This window comes from Trichosurus vulpecula, chromosome 7 (genome assembly GCF_011100635.1).
Source record: "Trichosurus vulpecula isolate mTriVul1 chromosome 7, mTriVul1.pri, whole genome shotgun sequence".
NCBI lineage: Eukaryota > Metazoa > Chordata > Mammalia > Diprotodontia > Phalangeridae > Trichosurus > Trichosurus vulpecula.
This window is the reverse complement of record NC_050579.1, coordinates 112,508,597-112,514,596: the sequence shown is the minus strand read 5'-3', so window position 1 is coordinate 112,514,596 and position 6,000 is coordinate 112,508,597.

Genomic DNA, 6,000 nt, shown 5'->3' with positions numbered 1-6,000 from the left:
CTAAGGGATGGACGGATATGCTGTCACCATGGAAACAAGATAATTGCTCAGAGGATGTATTCTGCTCTCATAGTGTTGAACGAGCTGCCGTACAGATTCTCATTTATTATCAAATATTTGCAAGGAAATGTAACACGTTTCACACTGCTAAAGTGTTTACCACTGTTGCAAGGGGCTAAATGAAATTTTCTGATTAGAATAAATTCTAAATGTGTCGGAAACACTTGGATGCAAAGTAGGTTCAAAATAGCCCGACAGATGACACAGAAAAGTAATTGTGAGGCTCCAGGCCCTGGATTGGTACAAGACGTCAGCGGTGTCAACAAAGCCCCCACCCTTGAGCACTTCAGTGAGGGCTGTTGTTTTTTGTTTTTCTTCTTCCTACCTCTGAGTTAGCAGTCACTGTCTCCTTACTTAGCAATATACTTAAAGAGCGCACCTTTTGTACCATAAAATCACCTTGGCTGCCATTCTGTTCATTCTCACTGTCTCTGTCTCTCTGTCTCTGTCTCTCTGTTTCTGTCTCTGTCTCTCTCTGTTTCTCTGTCTCTCTCTGTCTGTCTGTCTCTCTCTCTTCTTCCCCCTCCCTCCCTCTGTCTCCCTCCCTCTCTCCATCTTTCTGTCTCCAAATTCTTATCCTTCCCTTCTACTATGCTTCCTTCCCTGACTCCTGATATCCAATTGCCATCTTCTCTTTTTGTGCATTCTTCCTTTTCAATTTCCCAGATACTCTACTGTTTTGTGTAATGCTCCCTTCCAATTAGAATAGAAGCTTATTGAAGTTAAGGGACTGTTCCATTTTTGTCTTTCTATCTCTTTCACCCAGCATAATGCCTGACATACAGTAGGTATTTAATTAATATTTGTTGGATTGTATGCTTAGTACCTCTGACCAATTGATTTTAACTGAACTTCCAGTCCAGGAAGCCCAATCATATTGAGTAGAATAGAAAACAAGGTATTAAATTGTAAATGCATTCGCTTTGAGCTAATATGTCTTTTGGCAGATTATTCAGGAGAATCTCATTGATGGGGGCTCAAGCACTATAGAAGTAGGAGCCTAGACCCATAGGTTGTACTAAAACCTGTAAGAGAAGTAGTAATTTCCATGAAGACACAAAGCTGGAAGTTTCAAATGAGAAAGGTAGTTCAGAAGGGCTTCTATACTTGTAAAGTGAATTTCCATAAAGAGATTCTAATGTTCTCATTGACTTTCATTATAGCACATATATGTATTTTCTTGGGGAGTACGATGAGGTAGAGATTCTTCAATAAAGTGAATTGAAAACTTGAAAATATAGAGTAATTTCAGAAAGTTAACAATAACTAATTTTTATATAGCACTTTGAAGTTTGCAAAGCATTTTACAATTATTATTTCATTTTACCTTCACAACAACATTGGGAGGCATGGGCTATTAATATCTCCATTTTATATAAAAAAATAACTAAGGTAGAGAGGATAAGAAGTAGTTTGCTCAGGGTCACAGCTAGTGCCTAAAGCTGGATTTGAACTTAGGTCTTTCTGACCACAGTGCTCTATCCATTGTGTTACCTAGTACAGGATAACTTCTCTGCTTTTGGTTTCCCTGTGTACTAAGTACTTTATCAGGGGAATATTATCTGTATTGCCATTCTGCCATCTTTGTGTAAGTCTGTAATACATTAATTTCTGTTTCTCCTCCTCCTCCTCCTCCAATAATCATGTATTTATTTATATATTTATATTTGTAAGCTCCTATAAAATACAAGCTCCTTGAGGGCAAGAACTGACTAATTTTTGTCTTTCCATTCTCATTACCTAGTATCTCACACACAGCGCTTAATAAATACTTATTTTTTAATTGATAATAGAACAACACCAACCATATGGGCATCAGGGGCATAGTGCTGCTCAGAATGGCTTGCAAACAGGTCTGTAGGTGTGGTTTCTACGTGAGAGATTTTCCTGTGACTAGCATTGGCTACAGAAGGGTTATGGGAGGACAGGAGAAGGTTTGTGGACATACTTAAGTGGCACTGACTATGAGTCAGAGGGGTGTGTGTTCTTACTAGCTTAGTATTTAAACTTTCTGACAGATTTAGTCATACCTGCTAGAAGATCGTCACAGACATATTTGTGTGCCACAAATCCTTCCCATTAATGGTGTCACTGACTGTATGGCTATTTACTAGCTTGATCTAAAGACCACTGAATGGAATTGAATCACAGCATCTTCATTCCCTCCTTGGGCATTATAGGATCAGATTTTGATATGCCTAATATAAATAATAATTTAAGATATACACTTGTACATAATGTCATCCAGAATCAATAGTAATCTATTTCTCTTGGATTGAGAGCTGGCCCTACACAATCACTTAGCACTGAGCTTTGAAAAAGTGTTACTTGTCAAACTGAGCAGGACATAGGTGGCTCAGTGCTTTATCATCATTTCATCTGCCTTGTGCATTTGAATAAATGAGCTGATGTGTTGCCTCAAGTCCCTGAATCTTGGGTTGATAATTTCTGACTCCCGCTGAAATACTATGGGGTAATTTTCTGTAGTAAATTTTCTCAGTGATTGTCACAGCCTCTAGTAATAGACTTCCCCCCCCCCCATATGTCACTGAACTTGAATACAAAGAGATGAAAGACAGGGTTGTGGCTATGTCTGGCTTCAGGCAGCAAGGTGTGCATTTTTTATTAAGAGAAGTGCTTTCCCTAGAGATTTTATTGAAAATTCTATTCCTTTTCTCTCCCTCTCCCTTCCCTCTCTCCGTTCCATCTCCTTCTCCCCCTTGTCCCTCCCTCTGTCTCTCACACAGACACACACACACACACACACACACACACACACACACATACCAACCACACACCCCATGCCATAGGAGTTACTCAATAAATACTGGTCAAGTTGAATTGAATTGTGTGTTGGATTATAGCTTCTATTTTCATTCACCACTCTTATCCATGTGGAATTATTATTGAAGGAAAGCTCAATGTATGCCATTTATACGGCATGCCCCAAAAGTGCAGTTTCAAGCTTTAATAGCTTAAAACACTATAGTTGTCACTTAACTTTCTGAATAAATGTTCATAAAATGTAGAGCTGGGACTTTAGAGCTCATCTAGTCAAATCCTCTCATTTTACAGATGAGAAATATAGAACCTCCAAGCTTAAATGACTTGCTCAGGGTCACAAAGGTCATGAGGAATGGAACCAGGAGTCAAATCCAGCTCTTCTCCAATCTAGTGCTCTTTCCATTTCAGTACTCTGTTTCAGAAAAACTGGGGAATGGCTGAACCAATTGTGACATGTGAATCTAATGGAATACTATGGTACTGTAAGAAATGAGGAAACTGATGATTTCAGAGAAACACAGAAAAGCTTATATGAAGTGATACTGAGCAAAGTGAAGAGAATCAGAGAGATGATTTATGCGATAACATCAATATTATGAAAGGAACAGATTTTGGAGAGTTGTCAGAACTCTGATCAATGTAGTGACCATCCATCGTTCCCAAGGACCATCGCAGACTCCTGCTATTCACCTCCTGATGGAGAAATAATGGACTTGGGGTACATGATAAGATTTATATGGATCTAGATATGTATATACATAAACATATAGATGAATATGTACATATACACACACACATATACTTATATATACGCATATGTGCATATAGAAAACATTTTTGGACATAGCCAATGAGGGAATTCATTTTGCTTTGCTAGTCATATTTATGGTAAATATTTTGTTTTTCTTTTTTTGCTCTAATAAGGCATGAGGTGGGTAGAAGAGAAAATAGATTTATAATAATAATAATAATAATAATAACATTAGGTAGCATTTATATAGCATCTACTATGTACTAGGCCTTGTGCTAAGCACTCTACAATTTACACTGGATCCTTTAAACAGCACTGGGAGGTAAGTACTCTTATTAGTCCCATTTTATACTTGAGAAAACTGAGGCAAATAACGATTTAAGCAAGGTGCTTAGGGTCACACAACTAACAGGTGTCTGAGGCCAGGTTTGAATTCAGGTCTTCCTGACACCAAGTCTAACGCCCTAGCCACTGTAACATCTAGCTGTTTGTTCTGCCGGTCTGTTTATTAAAAGTAAAATTTGATGTGAAAAAGCAATTGTCTAATAAAGAGGCTCCAGTTGATGTCCACTATAAGAATGGAAATGTATTCCCATGGGTATAGGATTGGGTAGAAATCCTTTAAGAGCGTCAGATATAAAAACTTTTAATGAGGGAGAGTTACAGTTAGAACTTCACCAAATGGATTATGTGTCATTATACAGTAGGTAGTCATAGGTCATCCTTGGTTCATTTTACCTTTTTTTTTAGTATTTTTTTCAGTCTTCCCTCTGCTATTAGGGAGATTATTGTCTCTCCATGACCTGAGAAATTCTTCCCATAATTGAGAAGACTACTAGCTCATAGCTTCCAGAAATTTGTTCTTTTCTTTCTTGTTCTTATAATGAATTTGTAATTTCAAAAAGATATCTAAGAAAGCTAGTTTGCCAGTAGGCAAACACATAGGATCATAGAATCATAATAGCTGATAATAATAGCTGACATTTCTATATCACCTTAAGGGGTGTAAAATATTCCACATATACTTCTCACTTGATCCTCAGAGCTACAACCCTGCGAGGTGCATATTGTGGAAGGGACCTTAAAGACTATCTTAGCCAATCCTTTCATTTTACCATTAAGAAAGTTAAACCTCAAAAAAAGTTAAAGGAGCACATAGTTCTTTTAGTCTTGCTAAGAGAGTAATGAAATTAGCTAACATTCACTGCATATTTCAAAGTACTTTACATTTGTTATTGCATTTGATCCTTACAATGACTGTGAAAGTAGGTGCTATTTTTAATCACTATTTTACCAGGGAAACAGGTTGGGAGAGGTTAAGTGACTTAGCCAGAGTCACAACTAGTAAGGATTTGAGGTAGGTTTTGAACTCAGGTCTTGCTAAGTCAGAAGTTCAGTGCTCTATGTACCATAACTCCTATCTATAACGACAGAAGATTTACATTTGGTTCAACTTTCGCATAGAATTATGATAATTTGTCTGGGTGATATTTTGACCGCCCATTAAAGTTCTTTTCCAATGCCTCATCGAGGTTTGAAGGTTTTGCTAGCTGAGCCCAGGCTCTGGCAGTTATTACTAAGCTGGAAAGGCTTCAAGCAAAGGTCAGTGACAGACAGAAAGTATTTCCGTCAAGGATCAGCCTAGATCATTGTGGAGCAGGTTGTTCACTGGCTGATGAATTTTTTTAAATTTATTTTTATTTTTTTTTTAGCCAAGCTACTAATGAAGACCTTCTAAGAGAGTATGTCAATGTTATTATATATCCCCATGGTCAAATGGGTAGTAAGTGGTAAATCCAGGATATGCTTACCTTAGGCTGATAATTCTTAAGTTCTGAGCTTGAGGTTAAATAAACAGAATGAATTTCCTACATTAATATTATATAAATTCTAAATACCATCTAAAACATTTATTTGAAATGAGGAGGATTTGCACTCTTTTGGTTATTTGGCAGGAAAGGCACCAAACAAATATAAAATAAGATCATCTCTGGCTTCCTTTAAGTCTCAAATTAAATCCTACTATCTACAGGAAGCCCCCCACCCACTCAAACCCTCTTAATTTCAGTGCCTTCCCTCTTTTAATCATTTCCTATTTGTCTTGCATATTATGGGCAGCTAGGTGACATGGCAACTAGAGGGCTGTGCCTGGAATCAGACTCAAGCTCAAATCTGGCCTCAGAAACTCACTAGCTATGTGATCCTGGGCAAATCTCTTACCACAGTTTGCCTCCATTTACTCATCTGTAAAAAAAACTGTAGAAAGAGATGGCAAACCACTCCAATATGTCTGCCAAGAGAACCTCAAAAAGGGATCGTGATGAGTTGGGCACGACTGAAATGACTAAACAAAAACAATCTTGTACATAACTTGCTTTGTCTATTTTTGTTTGCATGTTGTTTTC